Source organism: Armigeres subalbatus, chromosome 1, assembly GCF_024139115.2.
Source record: "Armigeres subalbatus isolate Guangzhou_Male chromosome 1, GZ_Asu_2, whole genome shotgun sequence".
Lineage (NCBI taxonomy): Eukaryota > Metazoa > Arthropoda > Insecta > Diptera > Culicidae > Armigeres > Armigeres subalbatus.
The window spans coordinates 216,770,445-216,789,160 of record NC_085139.1 but is presented as its reverse complement, the minus strand read 5'-3'; the positions used below and the strand labels follow the sequence as shown (position 1 = coordinate 216,789,160).

General features: G+C 41.8%; 1 protein-coding gene across 2 annotated transcripts in view; it reads right to left on the bottom strand.

The window, feature by feature from the left end:
* Positions 1 to 18,716, bottom strand: part of LOC134205768 (uncharacterized) — a 464,448-nt gene that overhangs the window by 364,376 nt on the left and 81,356 nt on the right. The window lies entirely within an intron of this gene.

Genomic DNA, 18,716 nt, shown 5'->3' with positions numbered 1-18,716 from the left:
TTGATCCGTTGGATGCGACTTTAATCCCGGCACAAAGCCCACGAATGCCACTATTTTAAATCGAGGGAAATTTTTCGAATGATCACATCCGGTTGATTAATCCGTAATCGACTGTCCGACTATAAATTCATTGTATTGAGGCCCTATTGTTTATCACTTCTCCAATCGTATTTTATCGAGCATAATAACCCCCACTTTTGTGGATTGTCGGGCTAATAAAAGCACCAATCACAAAACACTCAAACGGAAAAGAGTGTTTTCCATCTGTCTCATCATTTTCTCGTCGGTCGTCGTTCGTTAATGATAATGATGAATGAACTAACTCCCAGCCATAGAGCCGATGAAAATGTTGATGATGCCGGTGCTGTGTAGTTTTGTGCTATCCCAGCCGAACGGACCGGATAAAGTCCGTTCTGTTGTCTCGTTTTCCCCCACTTCCTGCCGGGAGGCAGCCAACTTTCCCCAGCCGTTCCTTTCGAACCCACCACGACAGATCATTGAAGCTGCTGAGTGTGTTTGTCAGTAGATTGATGCCAATTATGAACGGCTCACTGGGCGGAAAAATGGCTTGTTCGGGCCTATCAAAGCGCTCCATTCGGCGACGACGGAAACCGGAATGAAACTAATGTTCGAGCTTTTTGTTGGGAAAAATGGAACAGCTGTTATAGTTGGGGATTCTTCTATTTTGCACACTCGATACGTTAACCTTAAGTGGTTCCCCATCTGATCCCCTACGATAATGTGGTGAGCAGCACACTCTCTTCTTGTGTACGGTCGTCGTACGGTGAATCATCTCTGAACTTTTATCAACTTTTGCAAAGGCAGCAGTTTGTGGGTTGTGCCTGCGTAGGTTCGATCGGGTCTCAGTTGACCTTTCGAATAGGGGTGTAGGCTTTCCAGTGAGATGATGAGTTTGATATTTTGTTTGATTCATGATCTTTTCAGGTGGAACAGATTTGTATTTCACAAAAATCCAGGGCTAAAAATAGTGGAATGCCTCGAGAATATTGTGAAGTTTTTCAAGATAACTATTTCCGGGATTTCTGTACCTGGGAAAATCTTCGTGTTTCATGAATTTTCTAGAGAAATTCGGGGAATCCCATGTAGCCAACGCAGTAGGGAATTCGTTGAGAAATTTTGACATTTTTCCTTTGCATAATATCTTGTTTGATCACAGAATTCCGAGGGAAAGTCACAGGGTGTTGATCCATTTGGCTGAACTCCATGTGGACAAATGCCATTTGTTCAAATATTTGAAAATTAAATCCTCAGGCGCCTGGTAATGAAAATAAAGAAATGAAAATTGAGTAGTGAGAATTTTGAAGGGATACACAAGAAGGGAGGAATGAGCCATTTCTTGCTCTAAATTAGAAATAGGTTATAAGAGGATTTGAGGAGTGAGAAGTAGAATATGAGATTTGAGAAGTGCAAAATGTGAAGTGTGATGTGTGACGTGAGAAGTGAAAAAGAAAGAGAAAAATAAGTGAGGATGGAGAAGTAAAAAGCGAAAAGTAATAAGTGAAGGGTGCGAAGTAAGAAGTGAATAGTATGAAGTGAGAATTGAGAAATAGGAAGTTTGAAGTGAGAATAAGAAGCAAGAAATGAGAAATAAGTAATGAGATGTGAAATATGGGGAATTGATAATTGACAAAAGTAATTTTTCCTTCTTGCTTCTTATCTCTTTCGTTATACCTTTTTTCTTCTTTATTTCCATTTTCCTACTTCCTTCATTATTTCATATTTAAACTTCCTTCTTTTTCTTACTTATGATTTCTTATTTCTTCGTTGTTTCTCTGCTTCATTCTTCTATCATATTTTTGCCCCCTTTTTCCTTCATTTTTCCTCTTTCTCTCTTTTGTCTCATATCTCACCAGTCACTTTTCAACATCTCGTTACTCACTTCCTAATTGCCATCTCTCACTTCTCTTTACTCCTTTCTTACCGTCTTTCTCACTTCTCACCCCTCGCCTTTTCCTGTATCACTTTTCATTTCTTACTTTTCGCTACTTACGTATTACTAACTTCTAACACCTCATCTTATCAATTTTCCTTCTCACGTTACTGCTCACACTTCACTTCCTCAGTCTTCACTTCATGCATGCAACTTTTCACTAGTCTCTGCTGACTCCCAACATAATTTCTTTCTTCTTGATTTTCACTTTGAACATCTCACTTCTTACTTCACATACGCAATTAGATAAAAAAAAACTATTCTGCCAAATGAACCTTTCGGCCAAACGGCATTCAGCCAAATAGTCCTAAACCATTCACATAATTCCCTGAAGAAGGAATTTGTACAGTTTCCGGAGGAACTTGTTAAGTTGCTGAATAATTTTATAATTTTTGGACCATCTTGAGGACCATGAACCATAAACGCCTTCGTTTTTTGAAGAGCTTACAAGATAAAAAGACGACAAGAAATAAGGGACTTCCACATAAGGCTAAATCGGCAAACCCCGAATGGGACTCTACCCCGAAGTCCATAACCTCGAAAACATTTCGAATCTTCAGTATTCCATTATCATGTTTAACACTGTTCATAACGAGATCAAAAAGCAACTGGCTAGACAAGGACAACAGATCGCGCAGCTCTCTAAACGCATCTCGCCATCGACTCCGGCTAGAATACCTGGCAGTTTCCGACAACCCCCCTCGCAACCTCCGTCGAAAAGACGTCGTGACGATGACGTGGCTCACAATCAGCAGCTTCTTGGTGGAACTAAGATCGTAACTGACGCCCGTGTAATCACTGTTCCTGAACCCGTCGAGTTGTTTTGGGTTTACCTCTCTCGTATCCATCCAAGCGTTGAACGAGAAATGGTAGAAAAAATGGTAAAGGAATGTCTGCCGGGTGCTGACACTGTTAAGGCCGTCCCGCTGGTACGACTAGGAGTCGTACACGGACACGAGTCGTATGACCTTTATCTCGTACAAAATCGGAATCGATCCAAGGTTCCGCGAAATGGCATTAATACCGATACTTGGCCTAAGGGAATTCTGTTCCGGGAGTTCGAGGATTATTCCTCAAAAAACTTGTGGCCGGACACTCCTACGATCATGATCTCCGACGAAATTGGAACATCGCCGTTTTCGTCTCCTGCGTCTGGAGTAGATTTGACTTGCTAAATGCTAGCAGTCCCCGGCGCAACATGTTACCTGTAATATCGCACTATGAATTGATCCATTCTCTCCGTTCCTGTACGCCAGAACGCACTGCCTGTTGCCCTATGGGAGACCCCGAACCACGCGATTCAGTACCGCTAGCTACTTCCTGCCTGCACAATCGCACTATTTCCTGCCATCAGAGTCGTTCTGGCTCTGCTATCGAGTTTGGTGTAGGGGTCTCCCAACCACCTTCATCAGGCAAGTATGCAATCCGTGACAATATTTCTTCGCCTGATCCGCTCCCGTGTTCCTGCGCAACTTTCAATTCCACTGTACCTTCAAGCGGCAGATCCGGTAGTGATGCAGCACCGACCAGAGCATTTTTTACATGTGAGGTTACTGTCAATCCCTCGTTATCTTCGCAACCGGGACGCATTGTGGAAAGCATTATGGAAGCCCCTGACTCCTCTAGCTCAGTTCTGCCTCCTGCTGCCTGCGCTCACCTCTGTCGTCCTGGTCCTGACGCTAGCTGCAGATCGGGGGTCTTCCAGCATCCGACAACAGGCAAGTACAATCAAGTTTTCGTTTCTCCGACGTCTGATGCCGATCCACTTTTCAGTATCCTGCGCTCGACAAATCTACGTGCTGATTCCCCTATATGGCATACCTCTGGGAATACGGAACGCGCCGCAGAGAGTCTCAAAGGAGCCCTCAACTTCTACGACTGAGTCAAGCCTCTTGCCATCTCCGCTCATCACAGTTGCTCCGGTCCTGCTGTCGGAAGCGGGGAGAGGGTCGTCCAACAGCTGGAATACGCCGAAGAACATGATTATCCGTCAGCTCAACCGATATATGATATCGCACACCTTGCCTCTACATCCAGTACGCTCCCGGGACGCACTCATGCCACAAGCTCTGAGGAAGGCCCTAATCCTCCCGACTCAGTCGTGCCGTTCCTGCCAGCGACCAGCAGATGTCCCGGTCCTGTGCTTGGGTCAGGAAATGGGGTCTTCCGAACTCCTTATGTCGGCAAGTACTCTCAGTCAATGAATTCCTCTCTGCCTGATAGTGTTCCGATTTGCAATGCCTCATCCGCTTCTCGCCACATGCAGTCCGACATATCCATCTACTACCAGAACGTTGGAGGAATTAACGGCCTTCTGGACGAATATAGGCTAGCTGTTCTGGATCAGAACTACGGCGTCATAGTGTTTACTGAAACCTGGCTTGATTCTCGAACTATTTCGAGCTACGTTTTTGGAGCCGGCTACGAAGTTATTTGCTGTGATCGCAACATGGAGAATAGCAGGAAAACTACCGGAGGTGGCGTACTTGTTGCAGTTAACTCCAGCTTGAAAGCAAAAATGCTTGAGGACGACTTGGATCTCATTGACACACACTGCCGATCTGTATCTTGTGCTTCAGATATGGTCGCGCCTTGTGATGAGGTTGTGATTTTGGGCGACTACAACCTTACGAGCATTTCATGGACTCCTATTCACAGCGTTAAACTTCTGGATAACTACAGTGTCGCAACGCTATCTCAAATCAATGGCGAGGCTAACGAGAATAATCGCTCTCTGGACCTCTGCTTCGTTAGTGGTCGTACCACGGCACCTTCCATCTGTTTGGCTCCAGCACCCTTAGTTAAGGATGTTGCTTACCGCCCTCTAGTGATTGCCGTCGAAGATAATGTTATGCGTGATTTCGTCAACCCCCCAGCCGTGGTGTCATACGATTTCCGTAAGGCGGACCATCGCAGTATTACTGAAGTGCTATCAAATATGGATTGGGAACATATTCTTGATCCAGTAGACATTAATTCTGCTGCAGAAACTTTTTCTCACATCATGGTGTACATCATCGACAGGCATGTTCCAAAAAAGTCCGTTCGATCAGACTCCCGTATCCCGTGGATGACGAATGCTCTTCGGTCACTGAAAAGGTGCAAGAAAGCTGTACTCAGAAGTTACACGAAACACCATACGTTGCCACTCAAATTCCACTATGTTAGACTCAACAACGAGTATAAGCGGATCAGTCGTTATCATTTCCTAAGCTACCAAAGAGGGATACAACGAAGACTAAGATCTCACCCAAAGTCCTTTTGGAGCTACGTAAATGATCAGCGCAAAGAGACTGGATTTCCATCGCCCATGGTATTCAATAGTGAATCTGCAAGCACCCAACAAGGTATATGCAACCTGTTCTCAGCTAAATTCGCCAGTGTGTTTGAAGACGAACAACTACCTGTTGATGTCGTGACCACCGCTGCCAGCAACGTCCCATTAGCTAATCAATCGCTTGGTGGTATCGAGGTGAATGTCGAAGCAATGTTTCCGGTGCAGCTATGTTTCCGGTCTACAAAAAGGGGAGCAAGCGTGATGTGAACAATTATCGGGGTATCACATCGCTTAGTGCAATAGCGAAGCTTTTTGAACTGGTTGTCATGGACCCGCTGAATGCCCACTGCAAACAATATCTTTGCGCTGACCAACATGGTTTTACAGCTGGCCGTTCAACAACTACTTGTTGTGCCTAACGTCGTACGTCACGGATAGCATGATTGCACGCACTCAAACGGACGTCATTTACACGGATCTTTCTGCAGATTTGATAAGCTGAACCATAATATTGCAATCGCCAAGCTTGACAGACTTGGAGTCGGTGGAAATCTTCTCGATTGGTTTCGATCATATCTGACCGGACGCCAGCTTGTGGTTGCTCTAGGCGATTGTCGTTCAGATAGTTTCCGCGCTTCGTCTGGTATACCGCAGGGCAGCCACTTGGGGCCTTTAATTTTCCTGCTTTACTTCAACGATGTTCACCATGTAGTCGATGGACCACGGCTATCCTTTGCGGACGATCTGAAGATATTTCTTCGCATCTGCTCAATAGCCGATTGCCAATCCCTCTAAAACCAGATCACTGTGTTTGCCAACTGGTGTACTCTGAACCGATTTGTGGTCAATCCGGCAAAATGTTCGGTAATTACTTTTTCACGAAAGAAAGAGCCGATCCGGTTTAGTTACTCTCTCCTCGACACGATCATTAACCGAGTGCATTGCGTGAAAGATTTGGGAGTTCTTCTGGATTCGCAACTTACATTTACCCAGCACATATCCTTTGTCGTCGATCAAGCGGCCAGAACGCTTGGCTTTGTGTTCAGGGTGGCGAAAAATTTCACCGACGTACATTGCTTGAAGGCACTCTACTGCTCTCTCGTCCGGTCGACGTTGGAATACTGCTCTGCGGTCTGGTGTCCTTACTACAACAACGGATCGGAACACATTGAATCAATACAACGCCGCTTTGTTCGTTTTGCATTGCGCAAACTACCATGGAGAGATCCATTTCGCCTCCCTAGTTACGAGGATCGCTGCCAGCTGATCGACCTTCTTCCGTTGCGTATCCGTAGGGACTCAAGCAGAGCACTGACCGTCGCTGACATTATACAAGGAAGGATCGATTGTCCAGACATTCTGCAACAAATTAACCTTAACGTGCAACATCGGCCATTGCGGAATAGCATAATGTTGAGACTTCCCCTTCGCTGCACCAACTATGGTCTGGGCAACGCACTGAACGGTCTACAGAGAGTTTCTAATAGGGTGGCATCAGTATTTGACTACCACTTGACAAGAGATGCGATTCGCCGTAGTTTTGTAAATGTTTTTCGTCGTAGTAACTGACGCACATATGCTAGATAAGTGTATTTAAATCCCATGACAAGTTTATTTTTCGTTGTGTTTTTACTGTTTTGTTAATTAGTTATTATTGTTATGACCATACTAGTTTTAAATCAGCATTAGGATTACGAACAATCTGTTGATGTACACCATAAATAAATAAATAAATAAATAAACACCAACAAATACCGATAAATCACAAAATGACAATATTTTATTAGAAAAATGCACAAAAGATTCTGTTAACCTACAGTTTTGATTTTTCGTCTAATTAAGTGTCATTCTACCCCATTATAACCTGAAAAAAAATTCTACGAAATAGAGTAATTGACTCCTTTAAATGAACGCGTTTGCTCGGTGTAAGGCATACAGGGTAAATATTGCCTTCTTTAAATGTACGCGTTTGGCCGATATAAGGCAGAGGAGATGATGCCTTCTTTGAATAGACGCGTTTGCACGGTATAAGACACTCAGAGCCAACAATGCCTTTTTATAAGTGACGCGTCTGCCCGATATAAGGCGAACAGAAACGATGCATTCTTTCAGTCAACGCGACGGTGCGACGGCGCGGTGAGCAGCATGCCGAGGGTCTCTGCAGTAAACAGCCTAAGTGTACCTGCTATGTCGAAGCTCCACATGAACTCACTGCGTGTGCTCGGTATATAGAGAGGGACAAACATCAAATCCGCTCAATAAAACAGCGCTCGAAGTGATCCTATGCAGAAATGCTGAAGACCATTGCCCCAGCCGCTGTTCCATCAACCCGTTCTATCGCCAGCTCAAATGTCTTCTCTTCCCTGCCCTGATGATCAAGGCTCAGACTCTGGGGACAAAACAGGGACAAAAAGAAAGCGAGCAAGATGCTTTTCAAGATGTTCCTGTCGTTGAACAGAGTACTCGACCCTCCCCTAGAAAATTAGCAAGTGGTGGGAAACCCCAAAAAGTTTCTCCTATGGGGTTCAAGTTTGTGGCTGGCAATTTCCCGCCACTTCCGGAACATCTAAAACCCCTGTTGTTTCAGTTTTTTGCCCAGTAAGCTTACATCAGCAACAAAATCATCAGGCGGTTCAACATAACCATGTTGAGGTACCCGACAAAATGACTCTCTCTGGGATTGTGGATTTCATCTTCAATACACTAGAAATCTCTCTCCCCTGTGAGAAACATTATCAACATGATAATCTCACTGGTGAAACCCTTATTGAAGCAATTGATTTCAAAATGGCCTGTTCTTGATTCAATCTTATCCCTCGATGGCTAATTTAACCAACGAGGTCGGGGATAAGATCGTAGTCCTGCAGTGGAACTGTAGGAGTATTTTTAAAAACCTGGATCCGTTTAAGTTTTCAGTTCTAATCTAATGCTGTGACGCATTTGCTCTTAGTGAAACATGGCTTTCTCCAGACAAAGTTCTCTCTTTTCACGATTTCAACATTATTCGCCTAGATCGAGGAGATGCATATTGAGGGGTGCTTTTGGGAATCAACAAGCTCCACTCCTTTTACAGAATAGATCTTCCCTCGATGACAGGCACTGAGGTAGTCGCATGTCATGTCACCATACGAGGGAAAAGAAGATGATTCTCAATCGGCTCGACAGATGGGTCGAATCAAATGGTTTTCTATCAGATACTCAATTTGTATTCCGCAGAGGCAAGGGAACGAACGACTGTCTTGCGTTGCTCACTACAGAAATCCAACTGGCCTATTCTGAAAAAGAACAAATGGGATCAGTTTTCTTGGACATTAAGGGGGCTTTTGACTCAGTTTGCGTTGACAACTGGACAATTTGTCTACTTGGGCTTCGAAGCTGGGTATCGAATTCTATCCGGAGAAAACTGAGCTGATTGTCTTTTCTAGGAAGCATACGCCAGCAAAATTAAAGCTTCATCTTAGGGGTAAGAAAATCTCTCAAGGCATTTCACATAAATACTTATACTTAGCACATTAGACATCTGTAACAGAAATGCCAACCAAGAATCAACTTCATGCGGACTGTAACCGGAACATGGTGGGGAGCCCACCCGGAAGATCTGATAAAGCTATATCGTACAACGATCTTGTCGGTTATCGAATACGGTAGTTTTTGTTTCCAAGCCGCCGCGAAAACTCATATATTGAAGCTCGAACGCATTCAATATCGTTGTCTCCGCATCGCTTTAGGCTGTATGAACTCGACTCATACAATGAGCTTGGAGGTACTCGCGGAAGTACTTCCTTTATCAGATCGCATCGCGGAAATATCGTTCAGATTCCTCATTCGGTGTGAGGTTTCAAATATATTGGTAATTGAGAATTTTGAGAAGCTAATCGAACGAAACTTCCAATCAAAATTTATGACACTGTACTAATGGTACATGAGCCTGGAGATTAAGCCTTCGTCGAATGTTCCCAGTCGTGGTTGCTTCTTAGACTCCTCCAGTTCTACTGTAGTTTTTTATCTGACCATGCGAGAAGAGATCCATTCAATTCCAGATCCTCTCCGAATGGAGTTTATACCACCAATTTTCACAAGTAAATACAGCCATGTCAGTTGCGTCAAAAAGTTTTTCACTGACGGGTCAAAAATAAATGAATCCACGGGATTTGGTGTCTTCAACGAATTGCATAGTGCCGCTCGAAATCTTCAAAATCCTTGTTCCGTATATGTTGTAGAATTAGCAGCTATACACTACGCATTAGAGCGAATTGCCTCTCTTCCCTCTGATCAATACTTCATTTTTACGGATAGTCTCAGCTCAATAGAGGCTAAACGTTCAATGAGGCCGGTACAGCACTCACCGTATTTCCTAACCGAAATACGATCCATATTGAGTGCTCTATCGAATCGCTTTTACACTATCACTTTGGTATGGGTTCCTTCACATTGCTCGATCCCGGGTAATGAGAGAGCGGATTTACTTGCCAAGGTGGGCGCTATGGAAGGTGATATATACGAGCGTCAAATCGCCTTTAATGAATTTTTTTCAATTTCTCGTCAACAGGCCTTGCTCAGTTGTCAACGAAAATGGGATGAAGGAGATTTGGGTGGGTGGTTACATTCCATTCTCCCGCAGGTTTCGTAAAGACCTTGGTTCAAGGGGTTGGACCTTAGTCGAGACTTTATTAAGGTAATGTGTCGGCTAATGTCCAACCGCTACTCACTAAACGCGCATTCATTCGAGTAGAGCTCGCAGACAGCAATCGATGCGGTTGTGGGGCAGGCTATCAGGACATCAATCACGTTGTCTGGAACTGTCCCGAATACGGTATTGCCAGGTCCGATTTATATGTATACCTCCGGGCCCGAGGGAAACCAGAAAATGAGAACATTAGAGATGTGTTGGGAAAGATTGATCTTGACTACATCCCCTTGTTCACATTTTTTTTAAGCGCATCAACGTCATTGTTTGATTCCCTCTCCCGCCATTCATAGGGCCATGTCCACCTTCTAGTCTCCCACTCCGCTCGGTAGAAACGTTTTGCTTGTATCATTGCAGTTTGTCCCTGATCTGCACCACAACAATCATCATGGGAAGACTGCATCAACGCTACCTACGGACCCCAATATAATCCCAAGCCCCTTTCCCATCCAATTTTTTTTATATGTACTCCTTAACCTCGACCAACCCACGAGTTTTTCGGCTCCCCAACACTAACATACGAACATAAGAAGCAAGCAATGAAATTGTAATAAAATTTCAATTGATTTTCGACTCCGTTATGCCTTCGAGCGCTTGAGCCTTCAAACAAATGCTAATAAAAAAAAGTCAACGCGACTTCCCGAAGACAAACAAGATCTTTCTTTCTGTCATAGACGCACACCCCCTTACTCACTAACATCACCTGCCTCCCTAATTATTACTCACTTGGCCACTCTTGCTCACTCATCCACTTTTATTCACTCATTTATTTTCAATCACTCGCTCACTCTTACTCACTGTTACTCACTTACTCTTACTCGCTCACTTACTCACTCACTCACTTTTACACATGTACTCCCTGTTACTCACTTACTCACTTTTACTGATTCATTTACTCTTACTCACTCACTATGTCTTACTTACTCACTCACTATTAATCACATGCTCAATCTTGTTCATTTTTGCTCACTCTTGCTCATTTGTGCTCACTCTTGCTCACTATTATTCATTCGTGCTCACTGACTAACTCCTACTCACTCGCTAATCCATACCACTCACCCACTTTTAATCACTCATTCTTATTTACTCATTCACTCACTCTTTATCACTGACTTACTCCTACTTACTCGCTCATTCTTACCATTTACTCACTCACTCATTCTTACTCATTTCCTCTCTTTAATTCACTTACTCTTACTCACTCACTCAATTAAAGTAACTCACTCACTCGTGCTCACTCACCCACTCTTACTCTTACTCACTCTCACTCACTCACCTTTACTCATTCGCTCACTCATTTTTACTCACTCATTCATTCTCTATTACTCATTCACTCACTCTTACTCACTCTCACTCACTCATCAACTCTTACTCACTCACTCTTACTCGCTCAATTTTACTCACCCACCCATCGATTCTGAGACTTAGACCACGTTTCATCCAGAACCCGTTGCTTTTACTTCAGCGACCAAAAAACAGCTTCAACTTTGTTGCCCTTGTAGCTATGCTGACGTGGACGGCAAATGTCTCCGACTCCCTGAATTGTGCATGAGAACGTGCTGCATGATCTCCTAGTACCTTTCAGGATTTCACGGAGTAAGAACACTTAGTTCTATACTGCATTGAAACAGTTCCAGGCGAAAGGCAAACTATTGTTCATTCATATGAATTCTGAATAAACTTTTTGAAATAATGACTAATTCGGGGTAGTGTCCCATTAGGGATAATGGCATTCGGGTGGCCTTCGGGGTAATGGCAAGTATGGGGTAATGAAAAAGTAAAAATATTACACAAGGCTCGAATAACAAAAGGCTGAAACTCGAAAGGCTTGAAAATCGTGAGAAGCAAATTTTAAAAATAATTCACGTTTGAAGTAAATGCTTACATTAACGGAAATGAATCGAAATTGCATTTGGTTTTGATTATTGACAAGATTACTTCAATATGTTTTATTCTTTATTCTTCCATTTTGTTTTTCATTCTTTCCTCATGCGTTTTCCTTTCTCCTTCTTTGATCTTCTCTTCTATCTTTTTTACTTCCTTGTTCCTTTTTCTTTTTTCTTCTTCCTTCGTTGCTCTTCATTTTTTTTTCCTTCTTCCTTCTTTTTGTTCCGTCTTCCTTTTTCTTTCTCCTTTCCTTGTTCCTTCTTCTTCCTTCCTTCTTTTTTCTCTCTTTTAGCCTCTCGCATATACTAAGTATACGTAAAGGAGATCACTCCAAAACCGAACTTTTGATAGAAGGCTCGGAGACCAATAATGTTATATACCAATCGACGAATTGAGGTGATGTATGTATTAGACCTCTTCATGTTTTCAAAAAGTATCGAAAATTCAACCGGTCAGCCCAGAATCACAATTTTTATGCTAAAATAAGTCTCCTGTCAAATTTTTAACTAATTCGGATAAAATTTCGAGGTGGCTCAAGTCGATTTAGTGTTTTTGGGCTATTTTCAATTTTGGAAAAAATATAACAAGAGATATAAACGTCGAAAACTATCGCAACCTCTATACGGAAGCTTTTGGTGTACTCTACACGTCTTGTGAACATTGCGACTCGTTCCGTTCACGTTTTGTCCATGTTAAAGTGATTTTCAAGCTTTTAAGTGCATAAAAATACTGTTTCCTCAAAGTCTTTGTTCTACAAATTTCTTGAATTTATGACAAATGATTGCTAATTTATTATAGTATTATTCATCTTTTTCCCAGAAAATTTTAGTAATATAATTGTCGATGTGCGATTTACCGTTAAATTCTTAAAATCAGAAGCTGAACATTTGTCACAAATTTGCACGTTAGGATTTCTTTAAACAAGTTGTTCAAACAAAACATAAATCAAATCATATGATATTTGATGCTTACAACAAACGACTTCCAAATTTTGTTAATTTCACCATACGTCTGCATGCTTTTAACATTGAGTGCATCGTAGTAACAAGTGAAATCGAAGCTTCTTTGTTTGAACAACTTGTTTGGAGAAATCTCAGCGTGCAAATTTATGACAAATGTTCAGCTTCTGATTTTTTAGAATTTAACGGTAAATCGCACATCGACAATTATATTACTAAAATTTTCAGGGAAAAAAGAGGAATAATAATATAATAAATTAGCAATCATTTGTCATAAATTCAAGAAATTTGTAGAACCAAGACTTTTGGAGGAAACAGTATTTATATGCACTTAAAAGCTTGAAAATCACTTTTACATGGACAAATCGTGAACGGAACGAATAGCAATGTTCACAAGACTTGTAGAGCACACCAAAAGCTTCCGTATAGAGGTTGTTGCGATAGTTTTCGACGTTTATATCTCTTGTTAGATTTTTTCCATAATTGAAAAAAGCCCAAAAACACTAAATCGACTTGAGCCACCTCGAAATTTTATCCAAATTAGCTGAAAATTTGACAGGAGACTTATTTTAGCATAAGAATTGTGATTCTGGGCTGACTGGTTGAATTTTCGATACTTTTTGAAAACATGAAGAGGTCTAGTATGTATGTATGTATGTTTGTATGTGTGTGTACAAAAAAAAATGTGAGACACACTTTTTGTACTTAGCTTTTTTCGATTTGCATGCAACAAGTTGCATTCGAAGCAGAATCCTTCAAGACCTGCTGCAATGCATTCAAATGAACGCAAATAATTGTAAATTGATGGAAATGGAATCTATCTCCCTAAAGTGCTATTTTGACCTCTCTTACATATGTGCTTTTCTTGTTACTCTTGTGTGTTTTCTTGTTTTATAATACACGAGAAAGGCACCATCAGCGCTAGGTGGATTATTCTGGGTTTTTCTTCTTTCATCTTCCTTCTTTTGTCTTTCTTCTTACTTTCTTCAACCTTATGTCTAGCTTTTTTCCGTCTTCCTTCTTCATTATTTCTTCTACCATCTCCCTTTTTGTTTTTCGGTCTTTCTTTCTTCTTCATTCTTACTTCTACCATCTTCCTTTTTTATTTTTTCTTCTTCGCTTCTTATTCCTTCTTTATTCCTTTATCCTTCTTTCTTCTTTTTTCTTCGTCTTTCCTCGTTCCTTCATCCTTTTTTTTTCGTTTGCTTCTTCCTTTTCTTTCTTCTTTGTTCTTACTTCCTCCTACCTCCTTCTTTTTTGTTTTTCGTTCTTCCGAGTTCCTTTTCCCTCTTCTATATTTTTTCTTCCTTCTTCCATCTCCCTCCTCAATCTTTTTCCTTCTTCTTGTTTCTTCTTCCTTTTTTCTTCCTTATTCCTTCTTCCACTTTCGTCTTTCTTATTCCTTCTTCCAATTTTCGTTCTTCTTTCTTTCTTCTTTCTTCCTTCGTCCTCCATCTTCCTTCGTTCTGCTTACTTATTTTTTTGCTCTTTTCCCTTCTTTTTCTTTCTTAATCCATTTACCTTCTTTCTTTTCCCCTTCCTTTTCATTCTTCCATATTCCTTTTCCTTTATTCTTCGTTTTTCGTCCTTTGATTTATTCCTTCTTTCTCCTTTTTCTTTTTCCCTCCTTCCTCTTCCTTCATCCGGCTTTCTTCTTCCTTCTTTCTTCTTTTTAATGTTTTCCTTTTTATTTCTTCTTTATTCTTAATTTTTATTTCTTTATTTTGCATTTTATATTCTTTATTTTGCATTCTTTATTAATTATTCACTACTCAACAACTCAATTCGTACTCCATCGTACGGTTGCATCCCACCAATCTCAGCCTTTTGATACGTTCAGCCTTGTGAGACTTCCATCCATTTAAGATTTCCACCTTTTGAGTTCAGCTTTTTGTAGGATACCCAGAAATTAACCATAAATTCGTTTTTCGATTGCCGAAGTTAACATCCACTTGTCTGATAAAAAATGATGACTACAACACATCCGATGATGTAGAAGTTGTTCACACTCTCGTCGAAGGGGGGCACTTAATGTAACTATTACCTCACTAAACTGGTACGATTGGCAGTTCTGCGATAAAGAGAACCCATTTCAACACTGCCGACCACCCTCCATCATCCTCCCTTGGACATCGAATCCGTTGTCGGTTGCGGGTGGAGCACTTTGCGAGTATGTTTGTGAGGGCCCAACACAACCCCCACTTTGTAAGCTGTCATGTTCATGTGGCAATTTTCGAGATGATTTATGAGGTGAGCTGGAAAACGATAAAATATTTGACAGCAGCCCACAACATCGCCATCCCCGGTACAACACCGCATCGCATCTCACACTCAACTACCAGCAGAAGAATCGAGCTCATAACTATCATCGGCAGAAGTAAGCGAGCCGGCGACTCCCGAAGCTTGACGGTGTGAAAGGATCACCATCACCATGCTTGGGCTGTTATGGATGTAGCTGAAGCTGCCTGCCTGAGACAGACTCCGGACTCCACGCTCGGTGTGTGACATGCCGGAAAAAGCGGAACGCTGGCTGTACGGCACAGACAAACAGCGGGGATAGAACAAGTGTTGTCCGGTTAGCGCCGAGACTCTCCGGAGGATGAATCGATGAGCAAGCGGTGCGATTGAACGGGGTTTGATTTGAATTTTGAAATTGAAGTAAAGACTGAAATGATAGTCAATTAAAAGTGGATTTAAAAATGAACTTCAAATAAGGTTCTGAAAAAGCTTTGAATTTATAACAAATAAAGTGAACTAAAAATAACTAAACTCGAGAAATTGTACCGAAGTTAGTTTCCCAAATATTCTTTTTCGGTTCACCGTTTGCGATTCGAACGGATAAACCCAGGACACAACATCGGTGCTTGCCAGCAGTAGTTTTGACAGCGGGAAAACAACTCCTCCTTGCGTTGCACTTCGTCACCACACGCGCTGCCCCGCTGCGGTGGTGACTATCTGGCGCGGTTCGACAAGGAAAACAGTTTCGCTATCAACTATGAAAGCAAAATTGTAAATGATGGACCTTTCCGAAGTTTTTCGCTTCGCTCTGCAAGCCAACCAGCAGGCACCATGGCCAGCAAAACATGCGAGCGAGGAGCAACAATGGCTAGCACTTGCTCACTACGGATAGGTATATCAGACCTGACGGTCCAACATGGTGTAACAGCCAAAATTTATTGACAACAATTTCCCCAAGCCCGGTGCTTTACGTCCTTTCAATGGAACGAATGTTTGATTGATGGACAATTCAATAAGTGGAGCTTGACGGAGTAGCTAACGGAATTTAGCGTGGGAGTGTCACATTATCTTTTTCGTCGAACATTTTGCAAAAGAAATTAGGAAATAAATAGTCGGCACTGTGAGGGTGTTATCATAGTTGTCACAACATTATTAAAAAGTCAGATTTGAACTTCCTCCTACGCCAAAGTGGGTGTAAGATTCGTTGTTACAAAGCAAGGCCATGAGGGTTGGATTCCTACACAGATGAAAATATGTTGGTTATTCGTTTGTTAGGGTTAGCGACAAATTTACAGAAAATTATTAGAAACTAAAGTTATTATGCTTAATGAATACTCAAAACTTAGGACATACTACTAATAAAAAGACCAAAAGTAAAAATATAATGGTTTCATTGACAAATTAGCGAGTGCTTTTGGCCGATTTAAGATATGCAACATTGATGCGAATGTTCCTAAAACTTGCGACTATTGTTGAAAATGGCGACACTGACTTACATACAAGCTTAGTTGAAGACACCTATGGCTCATCTCGTCATTCCAACGACTGCGAGGTTTTTTTTTCATGTTTAAAGATAACGCCATGTGCGTCATCAACGAAAACAATCAAGCCTCAATTGGGCAATCGCTCTCAGTCTGACGAACGCATTAGAAAATCGTCTAAAAATCCCTTACGAATCCTATTTTTGTTTTCACAAATACACTCAAATGATTCTGCTGGCTTTTTAAGTTTTTGAAACCAACATTTGAATGCAGAGAAAAATAAAACAATCTTTCACTGCAGGATCGGCTGGCATTGAGCCCGTTATCCACTAGGATACAATGTGGATTAACCTGCTGAAAATACACTCCAGTGTATTTTCTGTGTGCGCGCTCCTGTTGCTCTGTCGTGCATTTTTTTGATAGTTTGACATGACATTTAAAAAATTACAATATCCCTCTTTTAGAACTTACTTAGGTAAGACTATAAAATCGTTTAGATGGAGAAAAATCAAAGATCAGAATTTTGCCCTGGGTGTAGGACAACACTGCCAGACACCCCTAAACAAGTTTCCGAAGAAGTCCTTCAAGATGGTATTCAATTGCGTCAGAACCTAATTCATGCGTTACGTTTCAATGTACAATTGCCGAAGCTGCTATTAAAAACAACACAATCCACTGCATAAAAATCCAATCCAAAACCTCAGATTACGAGTAGTGAGGAGTGAGAAGTGAGAAGTGAGAATTGAGAAGTGGGAAATGAGAAGTGAAAAGTGAAGCTTCCCCAGTCCAAAGCGACAATAATCTATCGTTGGATCGCCCCTACAGCATACAGCCCCTACATATATTTTCTCTATTTTGAGCTTGAACATTTTACCACCTCATTAAGTTATCTTAGCGGTAATGTGATAAATCCGGTTCAACCACCTAAGGCAATTGCGGATCGATAACACTCATCCATATACTGTTTCTCGAGCACGTGCTTTCTGTTGTAGCCCCAGTATCGAAGTGTATTATTTTACCTGCCGATTATTGCTGCAACGACTCAAATTGATAGCGTGTTGCTATCTAAGATGCATCTAAGTGTCCTGCACACTCAAAGAACAATATGTGATGTATCGCCGTTAGGTTCCCACTGAGGCAGTGAATATATTTGCATATTCCTATAAATATTCTATCTACCTCACATGAAAAAAATGCAACATTCCTCCAGGTATTCCGACGAGAATCCTCCAAGGGTGTTCCAAGATTTTCTCAAAATACTGACGGGAATCTCCAGAGATTTCGAAAGGAATCCTCCAAGCACACCTAAGGGAACCTTCAGAGATTCTGAAGGGAATTCACCATGGATTCCGACAGGTATGCTCCAGGGAGTCTGAAAGGAATGATCCAGGGATTCCGACGGGAATGTTCCAGACATTCCGAATAGGGGGTTCCAGAGATTTCGACGGGAAAATTCCAGGGATTCCAATGAGAATCTTCTAGATATCTTCCATACTTTATGAATACCGACGGGAATATTCCAGGAATTTGAACGAGAATATTTCAGAGATTCCGAGGGGAAATGTTCGAGAGATTCCGTAGGAAATCCTCCAGGAATTCCAACTTGAATCTTTTAGGGATTTTTAGGTGATGTTCCACGGATGTATAAGCAATTGAAGGATTCCGAAGCAATCTGTTGAGGGAAGCAATCTGGATTCCAGTTGGGATACTTCTGAAAGGAATTCTTCAAAGTTTCCGATGTCTATTCTTCTCGGATTCTAATGGGAATTCCGCTCGGATTCTGCTGAGAATCCTTCTCGAATGCTGATGGGCATTGCGGAGATTATCATGCTGCTAGAAGTGCAAGGCAAGCGGAAGTCTGCCGTTAAACTGTCATTCCAGTTCGTGATGGTTGACGACATGTCTTTGTTTTCTGGCGAAGATTGCTTATAATGATATTTTGGTGGCCTTCCGTTGATGTTCATATCAAGCTTACTTAGATGTTTTCGAAACAATTATGGATATTCCCTTTTCACAATTAAAACCAAGTGCAATTTCAATACACACAGGAATCTTTCTCAGAAAGGAGAAACAGGCTCATTTGTCTTTTTCTAGGGGGGGAGGGCTAAGTCCCCCTAGCTCCCCTTATTTCGCCAATGATTCAGGAGCAAGCAGGACTCCGAAGCATTTATTTTGTTTATTCCGGAGCGAGCAGGTCTTCGAGGCATTTAGTTCTTTGATTTTTTTCGGAGCAAAC